Source organism: Macaca fascicularis, chromosome 14 (assembly GCF_037993035.2).
Source record: "Macaca fascicularis isolate 582-1 chromosome 14, T2T-MFA8v1.1".
In the NCBI taxonomy this organism is placed as follows: domain Eukaryota; kingdom Metazoa; phylum Chordata; class Mammalia; order Primates; family Cercopithecidae; genus Macaca; species Macaca fascicularis.
The window spans coordinates 111,271,146-111,290,874 of record NC_088388.1 but is presented as its reverse complement, the minus strand read 5'-3'; the positions used below and the strand labels follow the sequence as shown (position 1 = coordinate 111,290,874).

The 19,729-nt window shown below is 46.6% G+C and overlaps 1 long non-coding RNA gene and 1 other non-coding gene across 2 annotated transcripts; one reads left to right on the top strand and one right to left on the bottom strand.

The window, feature by feature from the left end:
• Window positions 1–235: 235 nt before the first annotated feature.
• On the bottom strand, window positions 236–4,592 carry LOC141408518 (uncharacterized). The gene is made up of 2 exons (XR_012423701.1): window positions 2,498–4,592; window positions 236–2,302 (listed from the first exon to the last, which is right to left on the bottom strand). It is a non-coding gene; the product is annotated as an uncharacterized lncRNA (long non-coding RNA).
• Window positions 4,593–16,457: 11,865 nt separating this feature from the next.
• LOC123568868 (U6 spliceosomal RNA) lies at window positions 16,458–16,564 on the top strand. Its single transcript, XR_006692428.2, has one exon. It is a non-coding gene; the product is annotated as a U6 spliceosomal RNA (small nuclear RNA).
• Window positions 16,565–19,729: the final 3,165 nt, after the last annotated feature.

Below are 19,729 nucleotides of genomic sequence, written 5' to 3'. Positions count from 1 at the left end.
ATTCAAGGGTCAACCATAGTAAACAAGCTGATTTCACAGAAGAGGAAACATGCTGTGAAGGGGCTCCAGTGGCAGTAGCAGCAGGAGGAGGCTGACGTGATTCCCACCCCGTGCAGTTTCCCTCAGAACCTGGACCCACCCTGATTCTCTGTGCTCTGATGACTCGGGGCCCTCCCGGGACTCAGAGAGGGTCTGCAGAGGGAGCAGCCAGGAGATTCTCTCCCCTGGACACATGGTGAGTTGAGATATTTATTGAATAAATGCAGAAGAGACCAGAACCAGAGGTGTGCTTCTTGGCCCCAAGAGACCATGTATTGCCCCAGAAACACAAAGTGGCACCACCCAGGAAAATTAATTAATCCAGTACTGTTCATCTCTTTCAACAGGCCTTCCTGGGAAGGACATTCCAGACTGTTTATTTATTAGGCTTTCTTTCCACACTATGGTAGCTTTCTCCCCTTCCTGGGATCCACGCAGATGAAATTCCTGCTAATGGCATCCTCATCATGTCGATCCCCAAAGGTTATTTTGCAAAGATGCAATTCAGAAACAGCTTTACATGTGCACGCATCTGAACAAAAAACATACTCCTTGATGCCTGCCTGATGTTTCAGCTGAGGGCAGCTGCTTGACAACAACTGGGAAGATGAGAGAGAGAGGCAGAGAGAGGAAAAGAGAGAGAGAGAAAGAGCCTAAGGAGTGTGGATACCAATGGGAGCAACACAATCAATCACTTCTAAAGGGCACATTTGCCCTGGAGAAAAGGTTTAAGGAAATAAGCAAGCAGATTTAATGAAAAATTCTGAGTCTATTGATTGAAATCTGTTGCCTATTCTTACTATTCAAGAACACACCATTTTTGCATTAGGCAATTGGTTTATGACTTATGTAAACATAAGAATACATAAAAACTTTTCAAGAGACGGGAAAGTTCAGTGAAGATGTTTCATTCAATTGCCCTGCAGTGTTCATGTCTCCTTCCCTGTTGTCTTCGTGATGAGACTGGTCCAGGCCCCTTCAGACTGAAGCCCCCCTCTGCTCCACTGCTGATAACAATCACAAACAAAGACAACAAAGAGCTGCTCTCAATCACACCCGCCTCTGTCTCCTTCCTCTGCAAAAGCTGCTCCCTCTGCCTGGAACCCTACCTCCTCTGGACTCTTTACCCTCCCCTTGACCATCACTGTTAGCCTAGAAGGCAGCCTTCCAACACTATCTCCTGCCAGGAGCCTTGTCTGGTGTTCCCACACGGCATTAAGAGCTTCCTCCAGTGGGTTCCAGTGGTGTTTTGTTCCCACCCGTTGTGACAATGATCACACCGCTGTAACTATCAATTCCAAGACACATTTTTCCCCACATTTTCATGTCCTGATAGGTCAATGGGCCCACTCCTATTGTGAAAATGATTACTCTGTTCATACTGCTCAATTTTAAAACCTGTTTTTTCACACTTGAGTGTTTCTGAAACCAGAATATTTTGCTAATGTGGACATTGACTGTGGTAGTGTTTCTGACTTTTTTTCTTCTGAAAATCTGTTATTATATTGACAGTACATTTTAAGATCAAAGAGCTGTGTTACTTACTTGTGTGTCTCGACTGAGAACTCTTAGGGAGCAGGAACTGTGTTCTAGTCATCTTTGTATCTCCATCCCTTAGCACAATACAGTTATGCAGCAATTGCTCAATAAAGGTTGGAGGGAGTGAGGAATGTCGGGGGGGGGCTTCTTTTTGTGCTGCTATAACAGAATACCACAGGCTAAGTAATTTGTAAACAGAAATCTATTGGCTCACAGTTCTGAAGGCTGGGAAGTCTGAGGTCAAGGCATCAGCAGGTTTGATGTCTGATGAAGATATTCTGTTCTTCCACGATGGTGCCTTGCACGTTGTGTCCTCACATGATGGAAGGCAGGACAAGAGAGAGAGCCCACTCCCAGAAACCCTTTATATGGCAGCATTAATCCATTCATGAGGGTAGAGCCCTCATGACCTAAACACCTCCCATTAGGTCCCACCTCACAACACTTGCCTTGGGGAGTACCTAACATATGACTCTGGGGGGATGCATTCAAACCATACCAGGGAAGAAAGAAAGGAAGAAAAGAAGGAAGAAGGGGACTGTATACAATTTAGATATCACCTGCTCATCCCTATCTCATTCATTTGGTTTCTCATAAGAAAGCACTGGGGTTTCTCCCTGCAAAACCTTGCCTCTGGGCTTCCCTCCTCACTGTTCTCTGGGCACTCACCTCTGTGATGAATTATCAGCACAACACAAGGGTCGTCAACAACACAGGGCACACACTATGATGAGAGAAAATAATCAAAAGGAAAGTTATAGGTTCAGGGTTATCATTCAATTCAGCTTCACCAGCCAGGAGCCAGGACACCCTTCCATGAACTCTATATTCCCCAGGGAAGAGCTCACCTCCACACCTTCTACCCATCTCAGCTCCTCCCTGGCCCACAAACCACGCCCAGATCTGGGCTTTCCCTTACCTATTCCACCCCATTTCTGAAGACTCCAGTCAGCTGATTTCTTCACCTTGCCCAGCTCATGCCCTGCAGTGACATCTTTCCCAGCCCCTTCCATCAAGGGCCTGCTCAAGCTTCAGCTCCTCCATGGCTTCTTCCCTAGTGACCCCTCACCATCCTCTGAATAGCACTGGTCATCTGAGCCATACCAGTCACCGGTGTTGATTCTGTGGCTGTTGTTTCATAGCATTTCCCACAGCACAGGGCTATACACAAAATCAGAGCTCAAACACATGACTGACATGAATTAATACAGCAACTGGCTTTTCTGCAATGCTTCATCCTTTATCATTTCCTTGGTGCATCCTTCCTTCTTCTCCTAGCCCTAACAAATCCCTCTCTCTGAGGCCCCCTGGTTAGCTAAGAATTATGCCCCTTGCCTCTGTTTGTTTGTTTTTTATTCAGGTATTTTGTTAGAAACACCCTCCAATCACACGGCATGCAGCTCCCCAACACTCGAGCCTATAAGCCAGCCCTGACTTCCCTACAGACATCTCTCTGAGCTGGCCTCTCTCCTTGGCTGCTGCACTTTTCTTACAGGTTCTTCTCTATCCTCATCAGAGGAAGTTTCATGGGTTCCTCTCCAATATCTCGTACATCAAGGGGGCATTAGAAGTAGAAGAAGGTTGTTAAGTTTAAGGTCAGGTTCCAGCCCATGCTGAGGTCTGAAGGGAGTTGGTGGATGAATGGCAGATGGATAGGAGGAACACTTAGGGAGCCATAAGTAGGTGAAATGTAACTTTATTCAGCAGCTCTCTTACACTGTCTGTCTCTGTCTCGGCTGCTTGCTCCAGCAGCTCCCACATACAGCTACACAACCAGCAGTCCCTTCAGGGTAAACAGCTTAACTCTTGCCCTGTGGGCACAAACGAGCCAAGCTGTGTCCTGGCTCCCCCTCATCCATTTACAAAACGGACAGCTCTGGCTTTCTCTGGCTTTCTCTGGGCACAAGCATGCCTGTACAGTGTCAGCAGGGCAATTACACCTTTTACAGACGATAGTGGCTCCGAGCCAAGTGATGAGCCTTCCCATATTATGGCTACATGGCTGTGATTATACAACAAGTGGAGCTATGCTCCTGCACTACAAATTGGCTGAGTCACGCAGGATGTTTACCTCGGCCTATCCTTGCTTGGCTGCAGCACAGCCATGTTCCTTACAAAGGGGCAGCCACAGCACCACGTCAGCTTGTGTGGAATTCATAGCCAACTGACTCTATTAGGTTCTGTTGACATGAGCTGCTGTTAAGTCAGGTTTATCATCCTTTACAGAAACAACTGATTTTGCGAACCTAAGGAGTGTAATTTAAATTTATCCCTGTTACATTTCATCATGTTTAGCCTGATTGTTCCAGTTGGTGACGATCATGTTGAAGCTTCACTCTGTCCTTTCGATTTCTCAGTAGGGTGGAAACAAACTCAGTGTTTACAGCCTTAATCGGTGGCCTCAGTGAAATAATTAACACCATGTCTACATTGGGGTTTTAATTCAGTTCTCGACCCTGAGATCATAACAAAGTTGGGTCAGCTGAACTGCCTTTTAGGGCTCATTTTCATCACCATAGATAAGATAATCGTTCATTATCTTCTCCCAACCTCACTTCCACCGTTAGGCTCCTCCACAGCACCCCCTGTCTCAGTAAATGCACTGCCATCCTACAGGTGACCATGCCAGGAACTGGGGTTGGGGTGGGGAGTGCAGATTCCCAACTCCTGTCTCTCCATGAGCCCCACAACTGAATCAGTTCCTTAGCCTTATCGATTGATGATGCCTCCTAAATCAATCCAGTTCCTCAGCCACCAATCTCTCTTACATGTCAGCCACGCCTTTGTGCAGGCTTCCTCCTGGCCTGTGCGCTCTTCCCCCTCCTTCATCTATTTATCTTCTATCCTTCAGGTTTCAGCTCAAACCTTGCTTCCTCCAGGAAGGCTTCTCTGTCCCATAGATATGATCGGAGCCTCCTGCCAGCAGCTTCCGTAACATGGTGCTTTCTCTCTGATTCACCGAACTCACCGCACATTGTTGCTGGTGGAACTCTCCCCAGCTACTCCTAAGTTCCCTGAGGATAGAGAAGGATTCTGTTTTGCTCATTGTATCCCTAGCCTACAGTAGATACTCAATGAATATTTCTTGAATTATTGCATTAAGTATGGTGCCATGAGTTTGGTTGCACAAGGTTTAAATCACTAGCAAGTGAGTTGGCTCCAGACCCTTAAGACCTCTGGCATGGGGAAAGCACACCAGCTTTGCCCTCTACACAGCAGCGGGACCTGGGTGATTCTATGAGCCTCAGTTTCCTCATCTGAAAAGTGAGAATAAAAACGTATCATATGGGATTGTCACAGGGTCAAAGGAAATCATGCACATGAGCTTGCTCCCAAGCTGAAAAGCATGGTTCAAGCACAGGTAAAACCATAGCCACCCAGTCCCTCTGTGAGTGACTTTGCCCTGGCTTTGGAGGCTGTGCCAAAGTTGCATAGGCTCAACCTTGACCACGTGACTCAACAGTGTGGGCTCAGTAAAGTCCAGCAGGTCTTTCTTAGCTCCTTCTCAACCCTTTCTGCTATCCTCATTCTTCTGTACTACTGGGCCACTTCCAGAAACTTTCATAACTGCAACTTCTATTGCACTCTCTTGGTGGAGGGTTTAATGATCCTGAAGGCCCTAGAAATACACTGAACTTAAAACGCCAAATGGAGAGCATTGTGCATTTTAGTGAAACAGCAATTAGGAGCAGCAGTCACCACGTACTTGGGAGGGCAAGAGAGCCGAGGAGAAAAGTAATAAAGTGACCTCATAAAGACACTTAATTTCATTACCACCAGACGCAGTTTCCCATTATTGCTCTTGGTGTTTAATGGTTTTATGATTTCATCTATTGATGCTTAGCTAGTTCATTAACTGTGCTGCTAAAAATACAATTATTTCCAACAAACCCTTCATCACTAATAAATGGGGGGAAAAACCTCCATCATTACCAGAAAGCGGTGGGGTGGACACACCTGTGCAGTAACGCTGCAGCCCCAAAGTTCTCATAGAGACTGAGACTGTAACCACACAGGTTTCATGTGGCCAGTTTAGAAATTCAGTCAAGCAACTGCTTTATTATTTGGCTGATTCCAACTAACTAATGGACTGATTTTGTGCACCCAACTGACATAGACTTTGATTGAGCAGCTGAGTCACAAAGCTGGTGGCCAATGTGAGATCTGAGGATCTGCTTAACTGCTCATTCATTCACCGGGTATTTACTAAGCCCCTACTGGGTGCCAAGCCCCAGTCAGACATGCAGTGATATGTAAACAGGCAGGGGTTTTGTTTTGGGGAAGCCTGTAGCCTAGTTGAGAATCTGTGTCTGCTGGGATCAGGGGAAGGAGAATCCCAGTAATTGAGCTGGGGGTCAAGGCAGAGAGCTCCACTCCTGACTTGGGGTGTGGGGAGGAGATAGCGGGCACTCAGCAGGGCAGAAGGTTTTCCATTTCACTTAGCATCAAAGCTGAAGCCATCATGATGGCCCTGCAGGGTCTATCCTCCAGCCCCATCCTCTGACCGCTCTATGGTCCTACAAGAGGAGGAAGGGGATGTCAGTACAAGTCACCCAGGTCATGAGTCAGAGGGAGCCCAGGGCCTAACAAAAACCTACATAAAGATTTTTTAGGTAGCCCACCTATCCTAAGGAGTCCTCCTTTTTTTTTTTTTTAATTTCTGGAGCCCAAACTGCTCAGCTGTATCCCCCTATCTCCTGTATCTCCTACTGCTTCTCCCCTTGCACACTCTCCTCGGGCCTCTTTATTTTTCCTTGTCCAAGGCAGGCCTCAAGGCCTTTGCCCTTGCTGTATCTCTGCCTGCTATGCTCTTCCCCAAACACCTCGGGTCTCATTGCCTGGTTTCATCCAGGTCTTTGCTTAAACTGTTCTTAGTGAGACCTTTCCTGCCCATCCACCCACTCCCACCACTCCCTGCCCCCTTCCTGCGTTCATTTTTCTCTGTAGCTGTTACTGCCGTTTAAGAGATTACATATTTTACTTTTTTTATATGTTTGCTGACTGTCTCCCCAACTAAGATGCTGGCTCCTAGATGGCAGAGAGTTTTCTATTTTGTTCCCTGCTCACTCCCCAGCATCACAACAGTGTCTGGCATTTAAAAGGTACTTAGGAGGCCGGGTACAGTGATTCACGCCCGTAATCCCAACACTTTGGAAGGCCGAGGCAGGCAGATCATAATGTCAAGCGATCAAGACCATCCTGACCAACATGGTGAAATGCCGTCTCCAGTAAAAATACAAAAATTAGCTGGGCATGGTGGCGTGTGCCTGTAGTCCCAGCTGCTCAGGAAGTTGAGGCAGGAGAATCACTTGAACTTGAGGAGTGGAGGTTGCAGTGAGCCGAGATTGCACCACTGCACTCCAGCCTGGCAACAGGGTGAGACTCAATCTCAAAAGAAAAGGTACTTAGTAAATATGTGCCGACTGCCTGAATGTACTTATTGTTTGTCTATTGCCTCCCAGGCCCAGCACACTCTCTGCACACGGCTCGGTCACACTTGGCTCCTTTGCCAGCTGACTTCTTCACAAGCTCTCTCAATAAGAGATGCTGGGAGAGTAGTGCTGATCTTCTATTCCTCTCACTCTTTCTCTCGTTCCTTCTTCTCCAGGTGATGTCTCTCAAGCAGCTGTGCCATTTCCATCATCTCAGCTCTAGCTGCAGCGGTCCCTCCTCCACAGCACTGCTCCTCCTCTGCATCCCAGATCCTAACGATAACCCTCCTTCTTTTTGCTCCCCCAGCTGGGGCAGCAGCTTCCTACAGGTCATAAGCCCTGGGCCACCTCTCGGTCTCCCTCTTGCCATCCCAGCCTTCCAACATCTACACATTCTATAGCCAGTGTTAAATTCCTCTGTCGGATACACCACGCCTGGTTTGTGTTTTCCTGCCTGAATCCTGACAAATACAATGAACCAAGGAGGGAAATCAAGGCACAAGCACAGCCCCAGGGACTGAGCCAACATGGAGAAAGGGCCAGAGAGCTCTGACAGAGGCCCTCCCACCCTTCCCAACTCTGCGAGGAGCAAAGAAGCTCCAACAGCAACGAGAAAGCCCCGCAGTACAGACTGGCCTGCCAGATCCCAGCTGAAGGCTGACCCCTCTCAGTGGTGGGGCAGACACTGAGGAGCATGCTCTGACTCAATTTGGCTTGACTCCTGAAAGTCTGAACCACAAAGCCAGCCAGCCCTGTGCATCCAGCTGAGAGATGCTGGAGAAGAGAGACACAGGACTGATTCTCTGACACTCCGCATCCCAGGCCTGGGAGATGAGGCAGAGCAGTCTCAGTGGCCTCCCAGCATGGTGTGTACCAGGTGATCATTGAGGCTGCCGTCTAATCACAGTCATGGTTATTGCCTCACACCACATGGATTTCTCCTTCAGTCCTGTGACCACAGCTGAGACAATGCACAGTCCAGGGGTGCAATTTTTAATGTGCCTGAGGTTGAAATGTATAAATTTAATGGGTAATTGACACATTTTTTTCCTGAGAAGGTGTTATTGGTAGTGCATCTCATTATGAATAGCATCTGGAATTGAAGAATGGAAAAGCTGTCGTTCCCAAACATAGCTGCTTCTCAGAGTCTCACTGGGAGTGCCTCAAAAATTCACATTCTCAGAACCCAACCTCCAATAGTTTCTATTCAAGGGGGCAACACTGCAGTCCGGGAATGCATTTATATTTTAAATCTCCTTACGGCATTAGCAAGAAAAACTGAGCACTTTAATGTGCTAGATGGTGCCGTGCCCTGTCACTGAGCCCTAGAAGCAGTCCCACTGTTCCCACTTTCATGAATAGGAAATGGAGGTCTGAGAGGATTGCAACTCCCACAGCTTACTAGTGCTAGATTGGGGATTGAGAAGCCCGTGTTCTTTCCATCCCATCATGCCAGCCATACTCACACCTTTGACCAGGGGAAGGGCTGAAAGGCAGATTCTGAAACGAACTTTTGGTGTCAGGACCCTCTCCCAGCCTGGTGGTGGAGAACTAGAAGCAAAGAAGTCCCCCAAGAAAATTCAGATTTTCCCAGGCATCTTCCCAATGGATCCAGGACCCATCTGGCCAATCCATCTGGTGAACTTCTCCTCTGCAAGAGAGAAAGAAGTACTGGACATGGCCCCACCCTTGAGGTGGTTCCAGTCTCATTAGGAACAATAACAACAAAGAACAATGGCCAGGCACGATGGTTCACCCCTGTAATCCCAGAACTTTGGGAGGCCAAGGTGGGCCACCCTGGCCGACATGATGAAACCCCATATCTACTAAAAAATACAAAAATTAGCCAGGCATGGTGGTGCACACCTATAATCCCAGCTACTCGGGAGGCTAAGGCACAAGAATCGCTTGAACCTGGGAGGTAGAGGTTGCAGTGAGCCGAGATCGTGCCACCGCATTCCAGCCTGGCCAAAAGAGTGAGACTCCATCTCAAAAAAAAAAAAAGCAGGGTGGGGGGGAACAGAGAGAAAAGAGAAAAAAATAAAGAACAACAGGCAGTACTGTCAAATTCCACAAAAAATAGGACAAGGATCATGCATATAAGGCTCCAGGAGACAAAACTTTCCAGAAACTGAAGGGCATCCTCAGCCTTCACTCTGCCCTTTGGGGAGAGCATTTGAGTGTCAGGAACTCTGGTGGTGCTGTGGCTCCCTTTGGATCCTCACACAACCTCCCAATATAGGTCTTGTTAGTCCCATTTTACAGATGCCCTAGGTCATACTGTTGGTGACAGTCCAGCTGGACTTGAACCTCGGTCTGCCTGCCTTTTGAAATCCATACCCTTTCAACCACACCATGTCCTCAGTGCATGTGTGTGCACTTACACATGCGCGTGTGCACACACACACACACACTCCCACACACACACACACTCATGTGTCTTATCTACTGTCTGCAGAGGTAATTGTTTTTTGGAGAATGCAATATAGAATACACTGCCAGGTGCATTCAGAGAAGCCAAATGTCCCATAATCCTTGCTGGGGATATTGTTTGCCAAGAGAATGGATTTTTGTGGGGTTTGTGGGGGTTTTCTGTTTTATAGTCTTGGGGCTTTTTTAATGATTAAAAAATAAAGCACACGGGTTGTAACATTTGAGATTTATTCTTTACCTGGCAAGCAGCTTTGTGCAGAAACAGGGCTATACTCCCAGTGCTGGCCTTACCACCAGGAAGCCTGCTCTGTTGGGCACTGGGCTGAGGGATGAGGGGAACAGCAAGCTTAACAAATGCCAATCAGCCAAGGACTTGACCAGGCCACCAAGTGCCCCAGGAACATCTCTTTTTTCATCTAACAGATATGCATTCAATGCCTACAGGGTCCCAGGCACTAGAGGTAATAAAATAGCCCTACCCTCAAGGTGATCAGTCTGATGTGATAGAACAAAATTAGTCATTACAGGCAGAGCATAGTGGCTCAGGCCTGTAATTCCAGCACTTTGGGAGGCCAAGGTGGGCGGACCACTTGAGGTCAGGAGTTTGAGACCAACCTGGCCAACAGGGCAAAACCCCATCTCCACTAAAAATAAAAAATTAGCCGGGCATAGTGGTAGATGCCTGTAATCCCAGCTACTTGGCAGGCTACGGAAGGAGAATCACTGGAACCCAGGAGGCAGAGGTTGCAGTGTGCCAAGATTGCACCACTACACTCTAGCTTGGGCAACAGAGTGAGACTCTGTCTCAAAAATGAAAAGGGAAGGGAGGGGAAGGGAGGGGAGGGGAGGGGAAGGGGGAGGGGAGGGGAGGGAAGGGGAGGGGAGGGGAGGGGAGGGAAGGGGAGGGGAGGGGAGGGGAGGGGAGGGGAGGGGAGGGGAGGGGAGGGGAAAGGAAGGGAAGGGAAGGGAATCATTACAATACAATGTAAGGAGTGATACAGTGCAGGCCTGCGGCAGCATCCAAGCACAATAGCAAAGTCTGCAAGAATGGATGGGGGGGAAAGGTGTTACAAAAACACAAACAAAATTGGAGCTCCAGGACCAGAGCTTTGAAGATTAAGGAAGATTTTCTTTTACATACAGAAAAAAGAGGAAGAATTCCCGAGGGAGGAGACAAGAGAGCAACATGACGAACAATTAGTAAGGCACAGTGCAGTGAGGACTGTAACATACCTGGAGCAAAACTGGGATGCAGGGGAGGTGGGTTGTGGATTGTACCTGGGGAATGAGTCCTAGATTGATGAATTGTCATTTGACTTTTTCCTAATTCATGCTCACACATAGCCTGATGTATTTCAGAACGTGGCTTAATTGATATTTTAATTATATGCTTCTACCCTGAAACAATTTCGAACGACAGCAGGTACATGAAACAAGATAACACAGTGAAACCACTTAGAGGGCTATGATGTATTAGACCAAGTACTGTTGGTAAGGTTGTTTTCGTGTTTTTCTAAGATTCCTGAGGCAGATTACTCTGCTCATTCCCATACCTATTTACTGAGGCCCTGCTACATGCACAACTGGGGCCAATGAGCTGGGAGGGCCGGGGGGAAGGGACACAGCAGTACTTCCTCAACACCCAATTTGGTGCCATCCATGGCACGGTGCCACCCACCCTGGCTGAGAATGTGTGAATGTCAGCGTCTGTCACTTAGACCAGTGAGGAGGCACTGAAATGGTAAACGCATTGGCATAGCAGTGCTGGGTGGCTGAAGGGTAATGGACTTAGCCTCCACTCCACCTCTCTGCCTAGAGGCCTTGAGGGGCGGCAGCTCTGGATCTCAGTGTTCTCATCTGGAACATTCAGAGATAATGGTGATGGCCCCCAGTATCTGAACTCAGAAGCAGAGTCCCCACACGTGCCTCATGCATTCGTACTGGCCGCCCCAGGGAAAGAGGTACAGGAGCTGCAAGAAGCGCAAAGGAGAGAGGTTTGGACACTCCAGATATCTCGCTGAGCAGCACTTGACAGACTTGCTTTCCTCCCCTGACAGAAAGAAAAAAAAAAAAAAAAAAAACTGCCAAGGAATCTCCAAGTCCCAGCTTATTCAATAGCGGATACCAAATGCCACATCCATTCATTAACTTAGTAAACATGGATGGAGTATCTTCTGTTTATAGGTAACGCACAAGGCACTAGGCTACCAAGATTTTTTAATAAAATATTTTTAAAATAACAAAAAGACATAGCCTCCCAAAATTCGCACAGCATTCTAGCCAAGCTAAAAATAAGAATATTTAAATTTTTAAAGTCAGTGATTTACCTGGTGTCTTCTGGGGTAAAGAAATAATTACAAAACAGTGGTAACAAGGGTTACTTACAAGAGAATCTAAATTTTAGAACGAGGCTCTAACATAGGCCTAGGCACATACAGTCACCGTTCAGTATCCAGAGGGATGGGTTCCAGGATCCCCTACAGATGCCAAAATCCAAGGATGCACAAGTCCCTCACAAAAAATGATGTAATATTTGCATATAACCTATGCACATCCTCCCTTACACTTTAAATCATCTTTAGATTATTTATTATGCCTAATACCATGTAAATGCTATGTAAATAGTTGTTATACTATATTTTTTATTTGTATTTTTTCCAAATATTTTAAATCCAAGGTTGGTTGAATCTGCAAATGCAGAATCCACAGATATGAAAGGTCAACAGTAGTTGGTGTTCAATAAACATTTGTTGAAATAATAAAGGATGGCCGGGCTCAGTGGCTCACACCAGTAATCCCAGCACTTTGTGGGGCCAAGGTGAGCGGATCACTTGAGCCCAGGAGTTTGAGACCAGCCTGGCCAACATGGCAAAACCCCAGCTCCACAAAAAGCACAAAAAAATTAGCTGGGCAAGGTGGTGCATGTCTGTAGTGCCACCTACTCGGAAGGCTGTGGCTGGAGGATCACCTGAACCCTGGGAGGTTGAGGCTGCAGTGAGCTGTGATTTTACCACTGCACTCCAGCCTAGGCAACATAGTAAGATCCTATCTCACAAAATAAGTAAATAAATAAAAGAAATAAGAGAGGTTATAAGAACAGGGCCTCATGAAATCATCTAGGAGCAGTACCCAGCCCATGGGTGGGGTCAAAGAAGGCCCCCCGGGGGAGCAACTCCTGATGCCTGCAATTGCCTCAGTTGGATCCACTTGGATTTGCTTTGGGGAAAACCCAGGCTGAGGGGCTGGCAAGAGCTTTGCTTTCTGGGGGGCGTCAGGCAAGAGAGCAATGGCCACATCCCACATTGCCTCTGCTGTGAGTCAATGCTGCCTTTGCCAAGAGATGCCCGAGTAGTATACAATGTTTTTAGGGCTGGGGAGGAGGTGGTGGTGGCAGATGCAGCCTCCTCTCAAGTTGAAGTGTTTGCAAACATGGCCAGTTGGCCACACCTACCTGCTCGGAGGGCGCCTTTCTGGCACCTCCTCTCACTGAGTCCCTGGCTATCTCATTTGGCGAGAGCACAGCAGAATCCAGGCCTAAATTCCTTGTTCCATCTCCTTCCTGTAACTTCCTGATAGAATCATCTTGTCAGGCATTTGTCCACATGCCGGAAGAATGAGCTTGCCCAAGGCCAGCTCCATCAACTCACTCTTTTATCCATGTAGCGCTCGCGTCAGGCTGAAAAATAGGATTATTTCACTTTTTAGCTGGTGGGAGTACAGCCTGGCAGAACTGTTTTTGGGAAAGTGATTGGTAATGCAGATGGCACAAGGCAGGGAGAAGAGCACCAGCTCAACCACCCACTAACTCTGGGGCCCTGGGCAAGTCACAGAACATCTCTGAGCCCCCATTTCTCTGAAGCAATTGGAAAGGACAGATCACAGAATGCTCAGGAGCCGAGGGACAAATTATAAGCTGCAGCATAGCAGATGCATCACCCACATCACCAGAAGTGCACACTGTTGGATGCTTCAGGTGAGGGCATCTCAAAAAACCCACTGTATTAGGGGCATAGCAGAATAGATGGCACTCAAATTAGATCGTTCAGGGAGAGATTAATAAAAAGATTATGTATGAAGCTGTGAGTGGGACAGAAGACCTTGGGGGAATAGTGCAGTGTTCTGAAGCTAATAACAGCCTTAGCATCCTAATAGGGCAGAACTGGGAGCCCAGGTTCAGGGGGGTGTCTGCAGAGAACCTGCTGGGAGCTGCAACCTTCAATGGAGAGATGCAGCCAGACAATGTCGACCCCACAGGGAGGGAACCAGAGGAATAACTACCCCAGCATCTCTCCCCTGATTCTCTCCAGACTCTTGCCTGGGACTCCCACTCACCAAACTCAAGCAGACACTGAAAGGTAAGGGAGCCCTTTGATACATTCTACATGCGCCAGCCCCGGAAACAAAGCAGGGTGAAGGAGGATGAGAGGTTGGCTCTGGAGAGACAAATAAAGATATCTAGCACACCCCACAAAAGCAACCCACAAGAAAAAGGGTCAACTTTGAATGCCTACCAAAACAATGAGGGCACCAAAACAGCAAGATCATGACAGTCCCAGCCAAGTAAGCTCTTTCCTGCCCCTCCCGCTTCTTCTATGCTCCAACCAACCCTACAGAGTTCAGAAACTGCAGTTAGTAAGTCAATAGGATTAAGGATGGGATGAGGAGGTACCAAGGAGGATAGTAGAGAGCTCATTATGCCTCCTTTTCCCAATGCAGGCTTTTAACCTGACACAGACCACAGATGGAGAACGCATCAGTTAGAGTGTGAGAAGCTGCAGTAACAAACAGTCCCAAACATTCAGTGACTCAACACAGTACAAGTCTGTTTCTTGCTCATGTAACAGTACAGGAAGGTGCCAGTTTAGGGTAGTAGGGAAGGCAGTGGGCTTTGCTTCATCCACAGAGTTAGGGTACCAGGCTGATGATCTTTAAGAGACAGCTCCCACACGCAGGCTACGTTGAGGACTTAACACACAGCCATCACAGGCAGGTGCTACTGAGAAACAAAAACACTTCAGTGGCAAATTATAGAGAGATGTGGATCACTCCCATCTCAGCCAACCAGAAAGAGGAGATAATATGAACAAGCACACATGGGAAGTGTTTCAGGGATAGGCCTGGAAATGAAACCTATCCCTCTGTTCACATTCCACTGGTTAGACCTCACATGGCCACTTCTAACTGCAAGGGAGACTGGGAAATGGAGTCTGCTGGCCAGCCATGAGATTAGAACTTTTATTATAAGGGAAAATGGATTTTAGTGGACAGTTGTCAGTCTTTATTACAGAGAAATTTTAAATCTTGAATTTTGCTTCTACACAGAATGGACATTTTAATCACTGACAGAGGCCAGGTGCGGTGGCTCACACCTATAATCCCGGCATTTTGGGAGGCCAAGGCAGGCAGATCACTTGAGATCAGGAGTTTGACACCAACCTGGCCTACATGGTGAAAACCCATCTCTACTAAAAATACAAAAACTAGCCAGGTGTGGTGGCAGGCACCTGTAGTCCCAGCTACTTAGGAGGCTGAGGCAGGAGAATCACTTGAACAGGGAGGTGGAGGTTGAAGTGAGCCATGACCTCACCACTGCACTCCAGCCTGCATGACAGAGTGAGTGAGACTCCATCTCAATAAACAAATTAATTAATTAATTAAATCACTGGCAGAGTTTGTTTTGTGATTAAAAGTTATAAGAGAACTTTCCTCATTTGACAGGGAAAAAGGGAGTCAAGACATCTGCCCTAGATTTACCAAAGGAACAAAACAGTACCAGGCAGAGAGCAGGTTTGAGTCAACTTGAACAACAGTTTGAAAAATAGTTCGGAGGTTGTTTGTTTACACTTTGGGGATTTCCACTTGCGCAGTGCGCCAGTTATTCTGTGATCAGAATATGTGTAAACTTTTTCTCTCTCTTTTCACTTCTCTGAGAGAAATTTTCTAAATTGCTTAAAATAAATGTTACTTTTAAATGAAGAAAACTATTAAAAATGTATGTATTTTTTAAAAGTCAGTGAAGTTACTTGATCTTCTTATTCTGACTGCATTCAGTTCTTTACTGACCACCAGTCCCCTATGCTTTAAAAAGCCATGTGTAATATCATCTTACATATCATTTTTCCTCCATTAGTGGTGTCTTTTTTGCTCACGTCAACTCAACACTGTTCAATCCCATTTGACTCTTCCTCCCTCACCCCAGCACCCAGTTGATGACTAACACCTTGTTATGCACAGGGAAGTTGGTCATGGCAGCTGGGGAAGGGGACAGAGGGCTGAGGACGGCAGAGCAGAGCATGCAGGCTACGTTTAGGACTTACCAATGCACAGCCATCACAGGCAGGTGCTACTGAGAAAAAAGAAAAAGAAAAAAAAAAAAACAAAAACCACTTCAGTGGCAAATTATAGAGAGATCTGGGTCAGGATCCAGGTAAAACCAGTAAAGAAGTTTTCCAGGGATGACAGCGCTCATGGATGTCATTCAGAGACCAAGTCCAGGGCATGCAATTTAGACAGTGTATGGCTTAATCCTGCCTCAGTTCTTTTTTTTTTTTTTTTTTTTTGAGGCGGAATTTCACTCTTGTTGCCCAGGTTGGAGTGCAATGGCACGATCTCGGCTCACCGCAACCTCCGCCTCCCAGGTTCAAGCAATTCTCCTGCCTCAGCCTCCCTAGTAGCTGGGATTATAGGCATGTGCCACCAGGCCCAGCTAATTTTGTATTTTTAGTAGAGATGGGGTTTCTCCATGTTGGTCAGGCTGGTCTCGAACTCCTGACCTCAGGTGATCCACCCGCCTCGGCCTCCCAAAGTGCTGGGATTATAGGCGTGAGCCACTGCGCCCGGCCTCCTGCCTCAGTTCTAAGTAACTCTCCCTACCAACCACACGCCACTCCCAACCCCACCTCCACTGCCGTCATCATCTGCATTTGATGTCCAAGCTATACATGGTGAAGCCAAGAACCAAACCAAGAAGTCAGTTCAAAACTGTAACCACTCTACACTGAAAATAATGCTCCCGTGCTCGCTTCAGCAGCATATATGCTAAAATTGGAATGATACAGAGAAGATTAGCATGGCCCCTGCGCAAGGATGACACGCAAATTCGTGAAGCATTTCATATTTTTTTCTTTGACAAACCTGATAAAAACAAGCAATGGGGAAAGAATTCCCTATTTGATAAATGGGGCTGGGAAAACTGGCTAGCCATATGCAGAAAACTGAAACTGGACTCGTACCATTACGCCTTATACAAAAATTAACTCAAGATGGATTAAAGACTTAAATGTAAGCCCTAGAACCATAAAAACCCTAGAAGAAAACCTAGGCGATACCATTCAGGCCATAGGCATGGGCAAAGACTTCATGACTAAAACACCAAAAGCAATGGCAACAAAAGCCAAAATTGACAAATGGGATCTAATTAAACTAAAGAGCTTCTGCACAGCAAAAGAAACTATCATCAGAGAGAACAGGCAACGTACAGAATGGGAGAAAATTTTTGCAATCTACCTATCTGACAAAGGTTTAATATCCAGAATTTACAAGGAACTTAAACAAATTTATAAGAAAAAAACAAACAACCCCATCAAAAAGTGGGCAAAGGATATGAACAGACACTTCTCAAAAGAAGACATTTATGCAGCCAACAAACATATGAAAAAAAGCTCATCATCACTGGTCATTAGAGAAATGCAAATCAAAACCACTATGAGATATCATCTCATGCCAGTTAGAACGGCAATCATTAAAAAGTCAGGAAACAACAGATGCTGGAGAGGATATGGAGAAATAGGAATGCTTTTACACTTTTGGGAGTGTAAATTAGTTCAACCATTGTGGAAGACAGTGTGGCAATTCCTCAAGGATCTAGAACTAGAAATAGCATTTGACTCAGCAATCCCATTACTGGGTATATACCCAAAGGATTATAAATCATTCTACTATAAAGACACATGCACACGTATGTTTATTACAGCACTGTTCACAATAGCAAAGACTTGAAACCAACCCAAATGCACATCAATGATAGACTGGATAAAGAAAACGTGGTACATATGTACCATGGAATACTATGCAGCCATAAAAAAGGATAAGTTCATGTCCTTTGCAGGGACATAGACGAAGCTGGAAACCATCATTCTAAGCAAACTAACACAGGAATGGAAAACCAAACACTGTGTGTTCTCACTCATAAGTGGGAGCTGAACAATGAGAACACATGGACACAGGAAGGGGAACATCACACACCAGAGCCTGTCAGGAGGGATAGCATTAGGAGAAATACCTAATGATGATGGGTATTTCATTATCATTAATGATAATGAATAGCTTTAGGCAACCTGGAGGTCCTGGTTGGATGATGGATTGTGATTAAAAGTTATAAGAGAACTTTCCTTATTTGACAGGGGAAAAAGGAGTCAAGACGTCTGCCCTAGATTTACTAGATGATGGGTTGATGGGTGCAGCAAACCACCATGGCACGTGTATACCTATGTAACAAACCGGCACATTCTGCACATGTATCCCAGAATTTAAAGTATAATAAAAAAGAAAAGAAAAGAAAAAAAAAGAAAAGAATGCTCCCACTGCAATTGATGAAATTATACATGTACAGTGCTTACACTAGCTCTGTGAGTTTGCTAGGGCTGCCATAACAAGATATTGCAGACTGGGTGGCTCAAACAGAAATGTCTCACAGTTCTGGAGTCTGGGAAGTCCAAGATCAAGGTGTCAACTGATTGGTTTCTTCTGAGGGCCATAAAGGAAAGATCTGTTCCAGACCTGTCTCCTCAGCTTGTAAATGGCCATCTTCTTCCCACGTCTTCACGTGGTTTTCCCTCTGTACACACCTGTGCCCTAGTCCCGTTTTGAAGGGATGCAAGTCATACTGGATCAGGGTTCACCCTAATGACTTCAGTTTACCTTACTTGCCTGTATAAAGACCCTGCCTCCAAATATAGTAATGTTCTGAGGTACTGGGGGCTACAGCTCAAATATCAATTTGGCCAAGGGTGGCTAGGGGGTCACAATTCAGCCCATGCTACTAGCTAAGTGATCATAGCTATTACTAGGATCCTGGAATTCAAGGACCCCCATAATGTCAACATCCAAATCAACTTTCCATTCAACTTTATGTTTCTTACCCCCATCCGAATCAGAGGTTTACAGGCACTTTTGACCAAAACACCACAAACATTCCCTCCTGCAAGCATTTTCTCTACTGTGATGGCCCACCCTGTAATCTACCTTGTGAGGACAAACACACCAAACTCTCCTCATAGTGAAAGATGCAGCTCAAGCCCCATCCTGTATTCTACGTCCCCTTTACAGGTTAGGAAACTGAAGCTCAGAGTGGTTAAGTAATCGTGTCCAAGTTCACCCAGCAAGCGAGGCAAGAAATGCGATCCTAACTCCACCCATCTAACTCCAGGTACAACGGTCCCTCCATGCTGAACTCCTACAGCAACCCTGGCCTGAAGCACTCGCAGGGCAGTGAAGCTTGCAACGTCCTGATGTCCTCTTCATCGTCACCTGGAGATTTCAGTTTGAGCTTTTAAATCCTTATTATCAAATTTCTATCCACATATCTTTTCCTCCTACCTATATTTTCAGCACCTTGAAACAGGAATGGACTTTTCACTTATGCAGATCCCTTCATAGCCACTGGCAGGGCTCGATGGAGATGGCTGATGTTGGTGTAGGGCCAGCGTGGGGGTCATTCTCTGAAACCTAAAACACGTACCCACTCCTGCAGGGAAGTGCACACGCTCCTCAGAGAGCTGGCTTTAGCCAGCTGGACAGATGGGGCTCTGCCTCCTCCAAACACAGTGGCTTCATGAACCAATTGATTCCAGAGATGGATGCTCTGCCATCCCCTTTCAGCCCCACGTCCCTCCCAGAGCTGGAAGCTGGAGACCAGGCCTAGAGCTGGAAGCTGCAGACCAGGCCTCATGCTTGAGTGGGGCACCCCAGAGCCCAGCTTCTAGAAATAGGGCTGGATATCCACACTGACACATTTGCCTCTGTCTCCTTCTGCTTTCCCCCTTCCTTTCCTGTCCCCAGTCTCTCCTCTCTCCTCTTTCCAGGACCTCCAGGTTGCCTAAAGCTAACCTCTGCTACTTAGTGGCTACTGTAGGCCAGGCACTACTCTAAGCACTTTAGAGCTGTAACCACTGCATTGAGCAAGAAGGACTCAGGAAGTGATGTCACAAAGGTATTTTTACTCTGAGTCTCACAATTTATTTACGCCTCCTCGGTGGCGGTGGGCTTTCTTGGATAAAAGCTCAGTC